At 38.6% G+C, this 20,426-nt stretch overlaps 1 long non-coding RNA gene across 2 annotated transcripts in view; it reads left to right on the top strand.

The window, feature by feature from the left end:
• LOC141548395 (uncharacterized) overlaps nt 1-20,426 on the top strand; it is a 273,611-nt gene that overhangs the window by 175,870 nt on the left and 77,315 nt on the right. Inside the window, exon 10 of one of the 2 annotated variants that reach the window (XR_012483928.1) lies at nt 16,392-16,833. The exons of the other annotated variant lie outside the window; for it this stretch is intronic. This is a non-coding gene — a long non-coding RNA (uncharacterized LOC141548395). Of the gene's footprint in view, nt 1-16,391; nt 16,834-20,426 lie in introns of those variants that run through there. 2 annotated transcript variants of the gene reach the window in all.

Here is a 20,426-nt window from a genome sequence, read left to right as displayed (position 1 = left end):
TACAGGGAGTCAAATGGAGCTCCCCTGAAACCCTTTTGGATTCGGCACAAGGATAAGGAGTTAAATGAGATCTAGTGGCGGTGCAAGAGTCCCCTGTAAAGGAATTTACAGACCCGAAAACCTAGATTGATCAGAGAGGTTTATTTGGGGGTTTGGAAGTAAGGTTAAAGTCTAGTTAGTAAAAGGTGAAGGTAGAGATAAGAGGGCACCGGAGAGTTCAAAAGAAACCGTTCACCTGACATTATTGGAAGATGGGCGGGAGCAGAGGATGGTCTCAACTAGATGAATAAACAGCAGCTAGACTTCATAAATAATACATTAGAAAAGGGAGTCCAAAGGACCATTTTTGATCTGGGTTGGGATTAAAATAGAGGCCTTCATTAGGGGTATGCTTTGGCAGTTTCATATTGGGGGTCCTTCTTGCAAAGCAGGAGTCAGTCCCTGGAGCCTCAAGTAGTATTAGAAAAGGGAGCTTTCCAAAACAGATGCCTGAGGGGGAGGCCAAACACTGAGTCAGCTCCTAAGTACCTTTGCACATGTGTATGTATGTATTACCAGTGTAAAGACCCAACGGCTGGCCACAGCTTTCTCCTAGAGGACTAGAACTTGTTTGTTTTTGTTTTTGTTTTTGTTTTTGTTTGGGGGGGGGGGGCGTTTTGATAGCCAGTACCTTGAAAAGAATAGATGTTTAACGAATGCTTGTTGGATTGTGTCAAAATGGATGTTTTATCCTCAGCCTAATGTAAGCTTCTTGAGAGCAGAGCCCCTCTGGTTTTTGTCTAAGTATCTCCCTTACCTAGCCCAGTGCTTGGCACATCCTTAAACCATAAATATGGAACTGGAAAGGAGGTCAGGTTTAATCCAATCCAAACTCCCCCTTTCTGTTCCCTAAAGGCCTCTTGAAAAGGGAAAAATTGGAGCAGCAGAATGGGGAAAGATGGGGGAGAGAGAGGAGACACCCCCTTCCCCCAAGTAGAGGTGGACAGCTCCTCAGCCATGAAGCTGGATGCTGTAGAAGGTGGAGGTGTAGAGAAAGTGCTATGCCTGCTTTCCATCTGAAGCCAACTGGAGGATGTTCTGCTACCCTGTGATAACACCTGGCAGGAAGTGGAAATGAAGGAACTGAGCCAGGAAGGCTGCTCACAGTGCCAAGTCTCGGCACCCAAACTTCAGCTCTGCTCCCTGCCTGGTGGCCGCAGGGACCTGGTGCCAAGCTTGCTGGCACCATTCGCTGCCAGGGGCATGTTCCCTGAACATGGCTGAGTCTCCCCTGAGCTGTGGGCACCAGGTTCTCCTTCTACTATAGGCTCACTGCCTAGAGGCCCTCATCTTGCCATTTATTCGTTTCCTCTCAAGATAAAATGAGAAGCTGCGTCAGTGGTTGTCAGGCCTCTGACATTGGTGACAGTGAGAGTATTTGTATTTAGAGCTTGCTACAGTCACAGGTTCTCTTTTTTACTCTGTAGCAAGTTTGAAATACGTGTATCTTTAGTGTCCCGGGTAACCCGATCCATTGTTACATTGTTATTCTGGTTTGGTTTTCAACCATGCTAACTACCTGTCAGGCCTATGTGGACATATTGGCATCCCATGGAATCCATGATCAGATTCAGCCTCCTGTTGAGCTATTATTGTCTTTATGTTTTGGCTCCCTTTCTCAAAAACGCCCCCTCCATTTGTCTATACTTCCTCCCTCCCTAATCACCTCTTAGTCCCTTGGAATCTGCTTTCTGGCCCCAGGCAGCAGAAAGTGTTCTCTCACCAAGGTTTTCAATGGGTTTTCAGTCAAATCCAATGGTCTTTTCTCAGTCCTCATTATGACTTCTTGATGTTTTCACAACACTGGATATTGGACTTCATCCTGTGTAATTATAGATTACTCTCTTCTCTCTAGATTTGTGTGACAGTTCTCTCTCCTGGTTTTCCTCCTGAGTGACTGATCCTTATTTATGCCCTGCCCTTTATCTGTGGGTCTGCTATCCTGGGCTTCTCTTCTTCCTCCAGATTTTCTCTCTTGGTGTCTGCAGTAGCTCCCAGATCAATATCCCCCGAAGTCTGGTCTTAAATCTTCAGCCTCCTGCCACACGTATTGATGTGTGTGTCCAATTGGCACCTCAAGCTCAAGATGCCCCAAACGGGGCTTATTCTCCTTCCCTGCTCCTTCCTCTTTGAAAACTGAATCTAAACATAGTGGAATCAAGCATAGTTGAATGGACAAAAAACAATACCCTGGAAAAGGCACAGCTTTACAGGAGGGAATACCGGGGCTGTAAGGAAAACTCTCCCTCTGGGGGGAACAATTCCTATTTTAGCTCATCGTTCTCCATCATTTATGCTAAGAGCATCCTTGTTATTAATATGGGATTTGGGGATGCGGGGTGGGGAACAGGAAGGAGAGGGAGAGAAGCATAGCGAGAGAGTGATTTTCCCTACTTTGCAGTGAGCTTTCCACTTAGAGTCTATTCCCAGTGGTAAGTTAGACAGTGCAGCTGAGGAGGAAAATGTCTGTTTCAGGCTGGGTGCCAGTAAATAGAACTCTTCTTGCCATTGGGAGTGCTTGGGTATGTGTAGAGGGGATGGAATCAGCTCAAGGAACATTTCAAAGTGTGTTCCTCATATGGGCCTCTAAAGGTCAAAACACTGAGCAGAAGGAGTGGGGAGGGGCTTCTCGCGCCTGGCCATGACTCTCGGCTGAGTTGGAAGGGTTTCTGGATCCACATCATTCTGGATGGCGGCGGCTGCAATGGGCCTGTCCTACCAGTCCTTCCAACCTCACAACTGGTTTTTGTTATCTAGCAGCTTATATTTCGGGAATGGACACGGTTGCTGATTGGGAGAAGATGGCTTAGAGAACTTCGACCAGTTGTGAATGTGCTCTCTTTTCTCTTTGAGTTGTTTACAACCAAATTTAAGAATAAATCAGAAAGGAAAGGAAAGGGATGATAAAATCCATTAACTGTTGAAAGGTGATTTAGTAGCACCCAGCTCTGAGCACAGTGTTTCTCATTTCCTAATTTAATTTCTCTAAAATACTGGAGCTTCCAAAAACTCTAGACTTTGTGTGACACTTGGAAAATAGTGATATTCTCCCATGGGTTCCTTTTTTCTCTTGAACAAGGGAAAACAAGCTGTCCTTGCTAGTGAAAGGCAGTGGACACTTTCAGATATGTCACATTATTCAGTAAACCATGCATGATGTACATAATGAATGTTTCTCCCGAAGGCATATACCTCGGAGACTAGTACCCAGTGATCTCTCTTCTCCCTTTTCTTCACTAAGGCATCTATAACTATCACACCTGACTTATGTTCTTAGCTGTTTTCTCTTTCTTCCCTTCAAAGAGGGTGTGTGTGTGTGTCCGTGTATGTGTGTGCACAAGAGAGAGTTCACATGAGTATGTGTTTAAATCTTTCTATCAACATAATAATGGTGCTCAAACATGAAGGTTTCAATCTAGTGTGACATGACAGGATTTCCTTAGCTTACACTATAAGCACTTAGGGGTCCAAAGCTTTTTAGAGGTCTTAGTTCAAGACAGGAATAAAGATAGGAAGATGGCATCCTCTATTTTGGTGCAACAGAAAGAAATGGTGATGGGAATCCACATCCTGGTCTTACAAGTTGCTAGTTAGGTGCCCTGCCAAATCAGGGACGTGACCAGGATGATCCTCAGATTTAAAGGAAATGTTCTCCATTTTACTTTGGTAGCCCAAGATACAATCCACACCAGAAGGGAATTCAGAGGCCAGCTTGGCTCATGTCATATTTTCCAAATAAGAAAACTAAGGCCCATTATCAGACAAGTCAAGCACTACCACCACCTCCCCCTGAGGCCTCCAAGAGAAGCAGTCAGGACCCCTGAGCTGAAGAACTTTAGGAATATCTAGACCTTCCTGACCACCAGTCTCCAAAGTTAGCAGTGAGGGCCCCTATGGAGAAGGCACCTGACATGCTTGTCACCACTTACCTGATCTGCAGAGCATTTGCATCTGATCGTCAGATCAGCCAAAGATCCCCTGGAATAGTGCTGACCTCTGGGAGGGGGGACTGCCTGGTTCCTAAAGCAGGTTTTTATGGGGATAAGGCCTATCAATTGCCCCCTCTTCTTATTGGATAGTGAAAGCTCCTGAAAAGCCAGAAGGGAAAGTTCTCACATCTAGATTCTTTGATGTTCAAGTGACTCAATATCTGACATAGAATTTGGTCAGTGAAAACAACAGCAAAGAAAAGACATTATTTTATGCTCTTTCACTGTTCCCTAAGGACCATGGGGCCTTTCCTTCTGACTCTGATCCCCTCTTCTGTGCCATCTCCCTCCATCAGAATAGGAGCTCCTGAAGAGTTATGGCTTACTTGCTTTTCCACATGTATTCCCAGAAATAAGTACAATGCTGTGTATGTAGTAAGCGCTAGATAAATGCTTTTTCATCCATCCATCCATCTCTTCACACAATGTAAACTTCTTGCAAGTACAGATTGTTTTATTCTTCATATTTTTAGAGAGGGATCCTGGTGTACTCCATAGGCACTCATTTCATAAAACCTTAGTAAGTGATTCATAGCTTATCCAAGGTCACTCCAGAGCCAGGATTCATGCCCGTGTCCACTAACTTCCACTGTCCTGTATTGCCTGATATGCAAGGTCCCTTCCAAGTTCTAATAGACTCTGCTTCCGTGTGTTGCAAATGAAAGTGTTTTCAAATTAATCCACTCTTAAGGGATGTCATGGCATCCACTGTGGTGATTTGGAACACGTTTGGGATACCCAGAGGGAAGAGCACCAGTCCCAACTCCCTGTGTTGTCTCCTCTGCCTCAGCTCCCTGGGAACCCTTTGGAGTCTGAGAGGGAGGGATGCACATGGAAACGGAGGGACAAACAGGGACTACCTCAATGCTGCTCCTTAGCCAATTGAAATGACTTCCTAGCCAGTACTGCACTAACCCATGCCGAGTTTGAGATGAGATGTGCTAGAAGATTGGGATATTTCATACAAGCAGAGAATTCTGGCATGGGCCTCTGTCAGAAAGCACTGTGGTTCTCTTTTCCATGAACCATTTCTGGCAGATTGAATTTTAGACCTTTACCGGGAATTTATTCTCAAGCAGAGTAGCAGATGTTTCCAGGTACATGACAATGTCTGCTGCAGCTCCCATCACAGGACGTAATTCATGTAGTCACTCTGGAGAGGTATTTAAAACAAGAAGGATTAATAATTATTAATAGTCCCTGCGTAGAAGAGGAAAATCTCACACTGTGATAATTTTTAAATTTATTAACCTTCCGTTAATAATAGCCATTTCATTACTGTAAATGAAGCTTAATCTAAATATTAAGGTTGAGTCTACACATCCAAAATGAAGTGAAGAACTAAGGTAATTATACAGACCGTGCTGGGGAGAAAGGGCACTTTTGCCTCCATTATTCAAATATTTTAAGAGATGGGATTTTTTTTAAGCCTTATTATCTGCACTGGAGAACCTTGGGGGTAACTAGAGCAAAATTGGAAGGAGCTGTGTGGGTCCCCATCTGTTATTGGAACACCTCTCCCAAGTGCATGCTCTTTCTCAGACAGAACTTAGGATGAGAATGACATCTTTTCTCCATATTATTTGCTAGTACATGATGTGGCCAGTGGCCAAAGAAAGACACTTAGAGTGGCAAATGGCCTCCAGTTCATACCATAAGGAGGATCAGATTGAATGAACCCCAGATGTCCAGATTGGAGAAGATCTGCGTGAGGGAAGAGGATAACTTCTTCAAAGAAGAACTATCTTCAAATATTTGGGAGACATATTTTGCTGGATCCTAGAAGGCAAAACTCAGAATTAGGGAGAGACATTTTCAAGAAGCAAATTTAGCCTTGATGTTGATATTCGATGGGTTAAGGGGCTAGGACTTCCTGCCAATTACAGAAGCTCCAAGGTGAAATGGACTCCAAGGGATGGGGGAGCCCCTCTGCTGAAGGTCCCTGAGCAGAATCCTTGTGGCCACTTAGTTGTCACGGATGTGGGGGAAGGGGAAGAACGGTGGTTCTTTGTTTAGGTTGGACACAGTGGCCTCTGAGCTCCTTCTGCTTCTGAGATTATGAGCATGCTTTCAGATATGCACACGTGCACGCGTGTGCACACACACACATACACACACATGCGCGCACTATGTATTCTCAACACCTTCCTTTCTCTCTTCATTTATCCATATAGTCACCAGTAGTCACAACCTAGCTCAAAAGGCTCCTCCATTGCTTACCAAGCTAAACCAATCTCTTTCTTAGCCCCCCCCTTTTTTTAAGCATCTCTTCCTGCCTGTACCTAGCATAACAAATAGCTCAATATTCAATAAAAGTTTTCTGAATGAATGCACCATTCATTAGGCAATTAATCACACTCTGCCTTATGACATCTCTTCCTTCTGTTGTTGCCATAAAATATTCTATAAATCTTGTATTGCTTTTTAACATTTCATGTGCAAATATCTTGTTTTCTCTTTAAAAAAAAAACAAAAAACAAAAAAAACCCAAAACTAAGTTTATTAAAGGCAGAGACTCTGGGTTATACTTCTCTCTCATAGGACTTACCCAGAGCCTTGTATGTAGTAGACACTCAACAGACAGGTGTTTAGTTAGACTTAAAATTCATACTAAAGTATAAATGGATATCAATCTATTTCAGGAATTGAGAGGTGAAGAGAGAACATGAGAATCAAGGCCATGATTTGGGGGTGCAGAGAGATCACAATGACACAAATAAGAAGATTGTGGTTACAAGATGGAAGCCTCCTCTTGTTATTTTTGATTTTGTGAAGGGCATGCCCTGGTCCTACTCTTATGACACTGCTGTAACCAGATGTTCCTTCCCAACATGTATCTTGGGATCTTTTTGATTGCCTTGATAGTGATAGTTATGGTAACATAGACAGCATTTAGGCTCCCTTTTCCAGTGAAAACCTGTCCCTCAGGTGTGTAGAGCTACTATTGGTGTCCTGCTGAAAGTGAATAGAGTGACAAAAGCAGGACCTTCTTGATCCAGTGTCTTATGAGCTTATTAAGTGGCCGCCATGCTTCGTCAATGAGTTAGCACCCTCCATAGTCTGGGTTTTGAAAACTGAAGAGAAATTTTTACATTTCAAAGTCAGGGACAGATTTAATTTAGTTTTGTTCTTTGTATGATATCTGGTTATATAGTGGTTATCACACTGATGCAGTAACAGAGTTCCTAGTTAAATTTTTTCAAGAAAACACTCAAAATGCTCATTTTCTTCTCCTTCCCTCCCTTTTCCCTTCTTTTTCTCCCTCCTTTTATTCCTTCCACCCTCTCTCCCTTGCTCCTTTGATGTCCCTTCTTCCTTTGCTTCCTCCCTTACTCCTTCCATAGCCCTTTTTCCCTCCTTTCTTCCCTTCCTTGCTCCCTCCCTCCCTCCATTTCTTGCTCCCTTCCTCTCTTCCTCCATTTCTTCCTTTCTACCTCTATTATAAGCATATCATAGATGGTGAAGTTAGGGTTCAAATATAGTTTTTCTTGTCTTTTTTTTTTTTTAAATTAAAGCTTTTTATTTACAAAGCATATGCATGGGTAATTTTCTCAACATCAATCCCTTGCAAAACTTTTTGTTCCAAATTTTCCCCTCCTTATCCCCCACTCCCTCCCCTATCTGGCAGTGTTAAATATGTTGAAGTACATGTTAGATCCAATATGTGTATACATATTTATATAGATATCTGGTTGCGCAGGAAAAAATCAGATCAAGAAGGAAGAAAAAGAAAAATTGAGGGGGAAAAATGTAAGGAAATAAGAGAGAGAATGAGAATGCTATGTTGTGTTCTGCCCTCTGTTCCCATAGTTCTCTCTCTGGGTGTAGATGGTTCTCTTTATCACTGCACAAGTGGAACTGGTTTGAATCAAGTATAGTTTTTCACTTGGAAAAACAGTTGGAGAAGACAGTTTGTCCCTTAGGGAATTTTGAATGCCTTGTTGAGCTTTGTTAGACTGTTTTCATCCTCTACTGCTGCTTATTTCTTCTTGAGATTCTATTGCTTGTAATTATCTCCCAACCGTCTTCATAAGTTTTTATAAATTAGATTGTTTCAACCTAGTGTTGCCTCTGGCTACCATCTTTGTAAGTCAGGTGTTTGGTGACTAAGATCCTTTCTGGGCTCTTTTAGTTTTTCCATTATGGTAACTAATGACCATTGTTTAAACTTAAAAATACGATTATTTCAATCAGTATTGGTATCATTTTTGTTATCCATTTATTGGTTCTGATTTTCAATAAACATGCTGGAGCTTTCAGAAGCAAAGTGAAAATCAGTCCTTGCTGTCAAGGAGTTTACAGTCTCCTAAAGGGATTGAAGCTGTAAACAATGAAGTATCTCCAAGAAGAATACAAAGCTCAAAATTAAAATTTGTCCTGAAAAACTTCCTTGAGGATATTACAGGTAGCATAAGTCTTGAAGAAAATTCTGGAGTCTTGGAAGCAGAAGTGCACCAGAAATGGAATTCAGCCTTTGTATATGGGAGCAGAGGGTGGAAAATGGGGCCTTCACTTTTGCATTGATGAATCTGACTGCCATGGAGACCATTGGGAAATAAACTGAGGAAGGAAAATATTTCTGTATAGATAAATCCATAGTAGGAAATCAAAACATATCTTTGAGATTAAAGATAAGGGTGAGTGGCATCCAAGGAAGTGTCATTGCCATCCCATGTGGATATTCAACAACTCTCTCAGTCATTTGATCAGTGGTGCTCTCTAAACGGTGGATCATTATATGGTCTCAAGCCCTGCATGGAAAACAAAAATAGCACAACTGTGCTGAAAGGGGTGGTACTCCTGCAGGATATGTTATCTTTCAGGTGTGTTGAGACTTAAGGTTTTGGAATTGTGTGATTTTCTTGGAAAGGCCAGGCTTGATGTTTTTACCTCAATTGTTCAGAGTGTCCTTTCTGGATTCTGCCAGCCAGCTGCTTATTTTAAGTTTTTCTGTGCCAGAGCCATTTAAATATTTGACCAAATTTTGCTGCATACATAACTCTAGGTGATCGATTGCGAATGGTCCAGAATTTTTTTCGCCAATCTTCTACTCTCTTGCTAGACTTGTTAATTTCTTCCTTGAGACCTCTTATTGCTGTCCTTACTGCTTTTAGCTCTTTTCTTAGTTCTTTGATTGCTCCTCTGAACTACCCCTTGGAGTTCTTAGATCACTCTTTTCATTTTCTGAGGTCTTTTTCACTTTCCTTGAAGACTTTTGCCTTTTTCTCATTGCTAAACAATTTGTCCATTCTGCTGTTTACTTTCTTTTTCAACCTTTGTCAGTTGGTTAATTTTTTTATTTTAATCAGCCACTTAGCTGCTTTTCTCCCTTTGTTTTATTTGTATTGAGAATTTAACCAGCAATCTTTTCTACTGTAGATATTTTAGAAATTGGCTCCCTATTGTATCATTCCTTAATGCCTGCTTGCATGTTCTTTATTTCTGGAGATCTACAGTCCTCAAGGGGTATTAATGAGCCTCTGGATATCTTCTGAACTGCTTTTTCTTTTCTGCTCTGTATTTTTAATGTTTAATTTATACCCTTCCCTCCCTCCCTTCCTTCCTTCCTTCCTTCCTTCCTTCTTTCCTTCCTTCCTTCCTTCCTTCCTTCCTTCCTTCCTTCCTTCCTTCCTTCCTTCCTTCCTTCCTTCCTTCCTTCCTTCCTTCCTTCCTTCCTTCCTTCCTTCCTTTTTTTTTGTATCACTGTCACTTCTTCTCTCTTTCTCCCATAATTCTTCCCCTTCCAAAGAAAATAAAACTTTCCCTTGTAATTAATAAACATAACATACATATTTGTTATTAAGGCTTTTGCTTTTCTTCCTTTTTCTATTGAGGGGAGAGAAATGAGAGAGAGAAAAAAAAGCAAGTTTTCTTTAATTGGAAAAAAAATTAACTAAATAAAAGCAAATAAGTATAGTCACATAAAATGAATCCATGCCTGAAAATGTACATATCTTCTGCAGTCCATCACCTCTTTGCTAAGAGGCAGGAAGTATCCTCCATCATCATTGGATTCATGAAAGCTCTTAAGCCTTTAAAATGTCATTATTACTTTCTAGTTCACTGTCTTGGCAAAAAATACTGCTATAAAATGTGATGGTACAGATGGGTCACTTGCCTTTTTCTCTGCTCTTTTTTGAGGCTGATTCTAGAAGTTGTCTTGTTGGATCAAAGGGTATTTTGCCCATTCTTTTAAAAATGTTATCTATTTGGAGATGTAATTTTTTGAACTTTTGTTTTTTTATTGGCTACTGGATTTCAAAATGGGAAAATTATGTCAATTTTATCATATTTATGTGAATTGTTTCATACAATTGCATAATCAGAAGCTTTATATTGAAACTGGTCTGTCTCAAAATGGAAAGAATCCTTATGAGAAACTGAAAAGATTTTCTAGTTAAAAGTTTTTGCATGTACATGAAACAGCCTGGGAAGAAAATTTCTTCCATACAAAATGACCAGTAATAGGAATGTATGGATGCCAGCTGAGTCCTGTTTGTTCTTCTGTTGGGCATGATCCCTATTAAATTTCAGAATGACTCATTTGGTGAAGCTGATCGAACTGTTGTTCAGGAAATGGTGAATGCTGGGCCTTTTCAAGCCATGGTTTGCATTGAAAAATACCATAGCCCTGGGCACTTCATTCACTGTATTCAGACAGGCTTTCCTCCATAAACTCAGAGGACAATTTGTGAAACAATTGAGGGCCTTAAGTCTAAACTCTTTCTCATCTTGAGTATTATTAGGAAACAGCATCCATCATAGGCACCTTGACCATTGTACTGGGTGAAGATGACAAACAAATGAGTGGTTGATTCTATGGTCATTAATTCCTTGGACTTTTAAGTTCAGCCTTTGCCCAAATTGCCAGCGTTATCTCCCATTCATCCCTACCATAACAATAAGGATTATACCCCTTGAAGAGAGCCAGATCTGCATGAAAGTTTGTTTCCCCCTCTTTAGCCTAGGCTACCCTACTGCCATCTGATTGGGCAGAAACTGACAAGTGAGGCAATAAATGGAAAATGATACCAGGTAATATAGAACTTATAGGAGGAATTGTATTCATATTTAAATCTTCCCCAAACTTCACAATTTCCTGAAGTAACATGTTAGCACTAAGAAAGTACTTGAAAGGTTATAGAACAACATAATTCATTTACAATTTTACAGCATTGACCCTTGCAAAAAACAACACATATGCATGGGTAATTTTTCAACATGTACCTTTGCAAAAACTTCTATTGCAATTCTTCCCCTCCTTCCCCCCATCCCCTCCCCTAGATGGCAGGTCATCCTATACATGTTAAATATGTTAAAGTTTATGTTGAATACGATATATGTATACATATTTGTACAATTATCTTGTTGCACAGGAAAGATCAGATTTAGAAAAAAGGTAAAAATAACTGAGCAGAAAAAACAAAAATGCAAGCAAACAGTAACAAAAAGAGTGGGAAAGTTATGTTGTTGTTCATACTCATTTCCTAGTGTTTTTTCTCTAGGTGTAGCTGGTTCTATTCATTGTAGATAAAGTGGAACTGATTTAGATCCTCATTGTTGAAGAGACCCATGTCCATCAGAATTGATCATCATGTGGTATTGTTGTTTAAGTGTATAATGATCTCCTGATTCTGTTCATTTCACTTAGCATCAGTTCATGTAAGTCTCTCCAAGCCTCTCTGTATTCATCTTGCTGGTCATTTCTTATACAATAATAATATTCCATAACATTCATATACCACAATTTATTCAGCCATTCTCCAATTGGTGGGCATCCCTTCAATTTCCAGTTTCTAGCCACTACAAAGAGGGCTGCCACAAACATTTTTGCACATACAGGTCCCTTTCCCTGCTTTAATATCTCTTTGTGTTATAAGCCCAGAAATAACACTGCTGGATCAAAGGGTATACACATTATGATACCTTTTTGAGTATAATTCCAAATTGCTCTATAGAATGTTTGGATTCATTCACAACTCCACCAACAATGCATCAGTGTCCCAGTTTTCCCACTACCCCTCCAACATTCATCATTATCTTTTCCTGTCATCTCACCCAATCTGAGATGGGTGTAGTGGTATCTCAGAGTTGTCTTAATTTGCATTTCTCTGATCAACAATGATTTGGAACACCTTTTTTTATGACTAGAAATAGTTTCAATTTCTTCACTTAAAAATTGTTCATATCCTTTGACCATTTATCAATTGGAGAATGGCTTGATTTCTTATAAATTAGAGTCAATTCTCTATATATTTTGGAAATGAAGTCTTTATCAGAACCTTTGGTCACAATTTCCTTCCTCCTCCACTGGTCTGAGGTAAATGATCCTGTATTCTTCTAATTTATTTATACATTTAATGTTATCTTGGTGTACAATGTTATGTATGGGATAACGCCTAGTTTGTTAGTGATACATAAAAATGCTGATGATTATGTGGATTTATTTTGTATTCTGCACCTTTGCTAAAGTTGTAGATTGTTTCTAATAGCTTTTTAGTAGAATCTCTAGGGTTCTTTAAGTATACCATCATATCATCTGCAAAGAATGATAATTTGGTTTTCTCATTACCTACTCTAATTCCTTTAATTTCTTTGTCATCTCTTATTGCCAAGCTAGTATTTCTAATACAATATTGTATAGTAATGGTGAAAGTGGACAACCTTATTTCACTCCTGATTTTATTAGGACTGGTTCTAGTTTATCACCATTACATGTGATGCTTACTGATAGTCTTAAATACATGCTATTGACTATTTTAAGGAAAAGTTTATTTATTCCTATAATCTCTAGTGTTTTTAATAGTGTTGGATTAAGTGTTGGATTGTATCAAATGCTTTTTCTGCATCTGATGAGATGATCATATAGTTTTTGAAGGTATTCATCCATTTCATTTACTTTCATTTACTTTACAAAGTTAATCTGGAAAACAAAAGGTGAAGAATTTCAAGGGAATTAATGAAACAACATACAAATGAAGGTGGCCTAGCTGTACCAGATCAAAAACTGTATTATAAAGCAGCAGTCATTATCAAAATGGGTTCATGATTTAAGCATAAAAAGTGGTATTATAAACAAATCAAAAGAACAAATGATACTTTACATCTCGGATTTGTGGAGAAGTGTAATGTTCTTCTCTAAATTAAAATGTTCTCTGGGAACATATTTCTTGGGGAGCTTCTGGAGACAGCTTTAGTTTCAGTTCAGTTCAATAATTACCTAAAATTCAACCAGGAGTTAAAGTCCAGATCCTTTATTTTCTTTTTCTAAGTATTGTCTTCTTCCTTGGGCCCAGTTAGCTTTCTTAGGGGCCTATCTCTTTCCTTGGTTCTGAGAGCTCTTGCCACTAGTCCTTTGCCTCTGCCAGCTTCAACCTCTTCCTTCCAATGTCTCCAGCCAACACAAAGGTGGAAGTTGGAATGAATCTGACTCTGCCTCCAAGAGTGGGCTTATGGGTCTGGCCCTGAGTGCTCCTTGCTTATATGCTGTACACAGGGTATACTCCAAGTATTACATCACTAGGAAACCATTATTTGTTGTAGGATTAAATCAATGCTAAATTAGATTTAACCATTGTCTCCTCAATTCCACTTAGTACCTTGTTTCAAGTTCTGGCCCATAACATCTCCATGTAGGATCAGATCAATCACACTGAACCATGATAAATTAGATAATTATTGTCTCTATCAATTCTACTGTCTTAGTACCTTGTAAGAATCATAACAGAGAAGGAAGGGATTTGTGGCCAAAGAAGAACTAGAGTACATTATTTATTACAAAATGGATAATTTTGAGTACATCAAGTTAAGTTTTTGTACAAATATTAATTCAGTCAATATTAGAATGGAAGCAATAAATTAGGGAAAAAAAATTTTACATTCAAAGGTTCTGATAAAGGCCTCATTTCTAAAATACTTATTTACCTATGTTTATCAAGAATTCAAGCCATTCTCCAGTTGATAAGTGGTCAAAGGATAGGAACATTTTCCAGATGAAGAAATTAAAACCATTTGTAGTCATATGAAAAGGTACTCCAAATCATTATTGATCAGAAAAATGCATATTCAGATAACTCTGAGATACCACTACACTTCTCACATTGACTAAAATGATAGGAAAAGATAATTATGAATGTTGGAGGGGATGTGGGAAAACTGGGACATTCATACATTGTTGGTGAAGTTTTGAACTGATTGAGCCATTTTGGAGAGCACTTTGGAACTATACACAAAGGACTTTGATCCAGCAGTGTTTCTACTGGGCATGTATCCAAAAAAGATCATAAAGGAGAGAAAAGGGACCCACATGTGCAAAAAATGTTTGTGGCAGCCCTTTTTGTAGCGAAAGAAACTGAAAACTGAGTGGATATCCATTAGTTGGAGAGTGGCTGAATAAATTATCGTCTCGAAATATTATTGTTGTATAAGAAATGATTAGCAGGATGATTTTAGAGAGGCCTGGAGAGACTTACATGAACTGTTAAGTGAAATGAACAGAACCAGGAGGTCATTGTACATGGCAACGGCAAGATTATTTGATGGTCAGTTCTTACAAACATGGCTCTCTTCAACAATGAGATGATTCAGTCAAGTTCCAGTGGTTTGTTGATGAAGCAAGCCATCTGCACCCAGAGAGTAGAGTGTGGGAACTGAGTGTGAATCACAGCATAGTATTTTTGCTCTTTTTCTGGTTGTTTGCTTGCATTTTGCTTTTTTTCTCATTTTTTTTTTCCTTTTTGATCTGATTTTTCTTGTGCAGTGTGATATTTGTGGAAATATGTATAGAAGAATTGCACATTTTAAAAATATATAGGATTACTTGCTATCTAGGGGAAGAGGTGGATGTGAGGGGGAAAAATTTAGAACACAAGATTTTGTAAGGGTGAATGTTGAAATAGTATCCATTTATATATTTTGAAAATAAAGAATCTTTAATTTATAAAATAAGAGATAGAAAAAAAAAAAAACTGTAGAAAGGGAAGGATGGATGCTAATATAAAGGAAGCAGCAACCACCAGAAAACCCTTGGCTTATGAGAAGGAGATTTGCATCATATAATGAGATTTTGTTGTCTTTGGTGATAGGCAAAGAATTGTAAATATGGAGAATGTGAAAACCCTCTTTATAATAAAAGCCTGGATTTTAATGAGATAAAAGATGGGAAAGTGCTTTAGAAAAGGTCACAAGTATCAGGTGTTATTATGATGCTGTCCTTTTACAGGGTAGGGTGGCTTTTCATTGTGGGCACTGAAACCCAATCTATCAGAGTTGCTCACCAAAAGGGCAGATTTACATAGGCTTGGTTTTTTCCACTGGTAATGAATGCATTTTAAGGTTTTGTCTGAACAAAAGCAAAATAGCTGTTGCTGAGAGGCGAGAAAGTAACTTTGTGCATTATGTGTTTGTTTGGCACCATGATAAGCAGCTAGTTGGATTGGACCAACTTGTTGTGAATTCAACCAGCACTAGGATAGTGAAGACCACAATGAAGAGATGTTTGATGCCATATATAGGTGCCATAAGCATACAATGGACCTGGCAGCCAAACCCACTTCCTACTAGTTTTGCTCCAAAGTATCCTTTTACACAATGATGATTTAGGGGACTAAAAGGCTATGTTACTTTGAAAACATTCAATAATTTGGGCTGCATTTCTACCCAGAAACTAGCCTAGTTGTTTGGATTAGGTGATCCCCTCACTAACAGGGCCTTATCTGGCTTATTTCTTTATACAGTTCACATATTCATGTACTGCCTGCCTCTTGAATATTCCTTTCACTATGCCCCCACCATATGCCTATAGCTTTTCCAAGTGAAATTATCTACAACTAAGCTCATCACCTTTGTTCCTAAAACCATCTTTTCAATGAGTTGCCAAGCATTGTTATTTTTGTCTCAGATCTCTCTTATCTGCTCCTTTTCCTGTATCTCTGTGTCCACTGCCCAAGTTCTTATCTTCCTGACCACTTTCCTGCACTATTGTAATTGTATTTCTTTATTTGTATTGTATTTCTTTCTTTTGGCTGTCTTTAGGTTTATTGTACATTTCTTTCTCTTCCTGATGTATCCCTTTCTCTTTCTCCCTTCTTCAGAGTCATTTTTGTAATGAAAATTTTAAAAAGAAAAATTAACAAGTTCAGGAAAAGCAACCCACACATTTTGGCAAATCTGACATTATATATCTCATTCCTTCCCCATGGACCTTTCCATTCACTGAGGCCAGGATGGATTTGCATAATATCATTGATTTCATTTTCCTTTAAAAAATCAACTTGAGGGGGCAGAGCCAAGATGGTGGAGAAGACACCTTCTGAAAGAGACCATAAAATAAAAACTCCAAGGAATATTGTGGTTATATTTCAGAACTATCAGACTAAGGAAAACATATTACAAGCAGCCAGAAAAAAACAATTCAAATACTGAGGAGCCACAATAAGTATCACTCAGGATCCAGCTGCTTCCACATTAAAGGATTGAAGGGCTCAGAATCTGATATCCCGAAAGGCAAAAGAATTTAGAATACAGCTAAGAATAAACTACCCAGGTAAGCTGAGCATTTTCTTCCAGGGAAGAAGATGGACATTTAATGAAACGGTGAATTTCATTTGTTTCTAATGAAAAAACCAGTGCTAAACAAAAACTTTGACCTCCAACTATAGGACTCAAGAAAAGTAGAAAAGGGTACAAAGAATTCTTGAGAACTGCATTTCTGTTACAGACATACATAAAGAGTGCATGTATAATTTGATTTTATTGATATAATGTAAAAAAGGGAAGCAGAAGTGGAAAGGGGATAGTATCAGAAAAAGGGAAAAGGGGAAATAAAAAGAGGGAAACTGCATCCCATGAAGAGGCAAAGGAAAGCTATCATATCTGAGGGAATTTAGGGAGAAGGAGGAATATTGTGTGAATCTTACTCTCATCAGAGTTTGCTTAAAAAGAAATTAATTGACATATTTGGTTTACAGAGAAACTTCTCTCACCTCATTAAAAAGTGAGAGAGGAAAAGGGAAAAGGAAAAGATTAATTAGGGAAAGTTATAAGAAAGTAGAAGGAACTCAAAGGGGGTGGGAGGGATTCTAAAGAGGGAAAGCTGCGTGAGGCCAGTGGTGCCCATAAGTTTAATACTGGGAAGAGGCATAAGAAAAAGAAAAGCATAATCTGGGGAAGATAAGATGGAAGGAAATACGGAATTAGTTATTTTAACCATAAATGTGAATGGGATAAACTCTCCCATTAAGCAGAAGCAGACTGGATCAAAATTCAGAACTCTACAATATGCTATTTACTGCAAACACATTTAAAACAGGGAGATACATACAGAGTAAAGGTAAAAGGCTGGAGCAGAATTTACTATGCTTCAGGTGAAGTCAAAAAAACAGGGGTAGCCATCCTGATCTCAGATCAAGCAAAAGCAAAAATTGATCTAATCAAAAGAGATAAGGAAGGCAACTATATCCTGCTAAAGGATAGCATAGACAATGAAGCCATATCAATACTAAACATATATGCACCAATTGGTATAGTATTTAACTTCCTAAAGGAGAAGTTAAGAGAGTTGCGAGAAGAAATAGACAGGAAAACTATAATAGTGGGAGATCTCAACCGTGCACTTTCAGAATGCGATAAATCAAACCACAAAACAAATAAGAAAGACGTTAAAGAGGTAAATACAACAATAGAAAAGGTAGGTATGATAGATCTTTGGAGAAAACTGAATAGAAAGAGAAAGGAATACACTTTCTTCACAGCAGTTTATGGAACCTATACAAAAGTTGACATATATTAGAACATAAGGATCTCAAATTCAAATGCAGAAAGGCAGAAATAGTAAATGCATCCTTCTCAGATCACAATGCAATAAAAATTACATTCAATAAAAAGCCAGGGGAAAATAGACCAAAAAGAAACTAAATAGTATCATCATAAAGAATGATTAGGTGAAATAGACAATCATAGACGCCATTAATAATTTCACCCAAGAGAATGAAAATAATGAGATGTCATACCAAAATGTGTGTGGTGCAGCCAAGGCAGTAATAAGGTGAAATTTTATATCTTTAGAGGCTTTTTTAAATAAAATAAAGAGAAGATCAATAAATTGGGCTTGCAATTTAAAAAGCTAGTAAAAGGCCAAATAAAAAAAACCCCAAATACTAAACTTGAAATTCTAAAATTAAAAGGAGAAATTGATAAAATTGAAAGTTTAAAAAAAACTTTAATTAATAAATAAAACTAAGAGTTGGTTTTATGAACAAACCAATAAAATAGATAAACCTTTGGCAAATCTGATTAGAAAAAGGAAAGAGGAAAATCAAATTGTTAGTCTTAAAAATGAAAAGGGAGAACTTTCCACCAATGAAGGGGAAATTAGAGTAATAATTAGGGATTAGTTTACTCAACTTTATGTCAATAAATTTGATAACGTAAGTGAAATGGATGATTACCTTCATAAATATAGGCTTTCCAGATTAAAAGAGGAGGAAGTAAATTGCTTAAATAGTTCCATTTTAGAAAAAGAAATAGAACAAGCTATTAATTAACTCCCTAAGAAAAAATCCCCAGGACCAGATGGATTTTCAAAGTTCATATGAGTTATAATAGGTAGTAGACCTGGGATTCATATACAGGTTCACTGATGCCCAATGCAGTACTTTTTACCTCACCACATTGATTGTATATGGATTAATTGAGATAGATATGATTGTAAATTATGTCTTGGCCACAGTTTTGTTAGTGCAATCCCTTCAGAGAACTAGATTCATGTTGTAGTAGCCACAGGCAAGAGGTCATCCCTATAATGCCAGAATCTTCATTATCCATGGAAAGGTTTTGAAGAATAGAGATGGTAGAATCCCCTGGCTTCCCCTTAGTCTTTGTGCTCTTTGAAGATGAAGTGAAGAGAGAAGGAGGAGAAGAAAGGAGATCCTTAACAAAAGATAAATAATATGAAACCCATATATCTACTTCTGTATCCCTACAAGATGTATGTAACCTATATACATGATTAGGGTTGGATCACAAGTGAACGGGCAGATTTTTTCAGATGTTGGCCCAAAGTAGACCATGTCTTTTCAGTCCTACAACTGATGGCAATGCAATCCTTTTAACAAAAAGTTTTTTTGGTAATGGTGTATATCTGTGAGTTATAGGCTAACCCAATATTAAAAGAAGTAATGTTTCAGGTGCCTTGAAGTCAGTGCTTAAATGTATGGTGGGCCTGAGTAGACGGAAGCATTTTATTTGTGAAGGATTACATAGGAAAATCTGTGTGCTATGGAGGATATCATCTGAGCAATGTATAAATATGGGGAAAAGGAGGTGAATTGGTCCTACGCATTTTGAACCCTGTTACATCGTCAGTCTGTTTTCCATTCATGCAAAGCCAAGAGATTCAGCATATTGATCCCTCTGGAGGATTTCTGGAAAAGAATGGCTGCTGTAAGCCAACAAAGCATGGAAGGCTTAGAGGGCTTTGCTAGAGGGCATATTCCCATGTTATTGAGTTCCTAGATCCATTGAAGTATCTGGGTAGTTTATGTGTTAGCACTGTCAGGAGAGCAAGGTGACTGATCTTTGGGCATTCAAACTCTGCAATTGTTACCCGTAGCATTGAGGAAGGTGGTAACATCCATGTCATCTTGGAGGTTACGGTGGTCAGAACATGGAAGTTGGAAGCAGAGGGACTTAAATGCTGCTGTTAAAAGACTTGCCAGTTGTACTGTGGTTGGAGAAATAGGTTCCTTGAAGGAGGCTAGAGAACCAGCTGAGATGTCTCTGGAGCAGGGCCTGGTGTCAGTAGCTTGAGTGTCACTTGGTGGTTCTGTAAGCTTTTCCAAATGTGTTTGTGTGCCTTTGGGTGATGTGTGCTATTAGGGAATTCTTTTGTTCCAGGCTGTTGCTGCAGGTACCTGAGGTTTGGAGGGAGTAAAAAAAAAAAAAAAAAAAAAAAAATCACAAAAACTAGGGGCTTTGGTGGTGATGGCTCTGTGGTATGTGGTCTTGGCAACGCCTCCAAGTCCTTCCATATTGTCTGTGGTGTGATTGTACCCAAAGTAATGGGGCCCTGACACTCTTCCAGCATCATTGCAGATAGTTAAGAATTGAGTATATGAAAAACAAAGTATATGTTAAGTGGATCTATTTAATCTCTTTAAAAAATCAAAAAACAAAACTAAGGCATTCAGTAAACCCCAATTAGATGCAACTACAAAGTTTCTTAAGAAAATATTAAAAGGCTGCTTCATTACTGTTAACAGATGTCTTTAAATGAATCATTTATTCATTTTTCCATATGCAAAACAACTCTTTCCAAAAGAACAACTCAGTAACGCATCTAAGAAAATAACAGTTTATGGAAGACCACCTGTTTGTATTTGTGTGTGTCCAAACTGATTT

This window comes from Sminthopsis crassicaudata, chromosome X (genome assembly GCF_048593235.1).
Source record: "Sminthopsis crassicaudata isolate SCR6 chromosome X, ASM4859323v1, whole genome shotgun sequence".
Taxonomy (NCBI): domain Eukaryota; kingdom Metazoa; phylum Chordata; class Mammalia; order Dasyuromorphia; family Dasyuridae; genus Sminthopsis; species Sminthopsis crassicaudata.
Note: the sequence above shows the minus strand (reverse complement) of the source record. Positions and strands in the feature narration are given on the sequence as shown.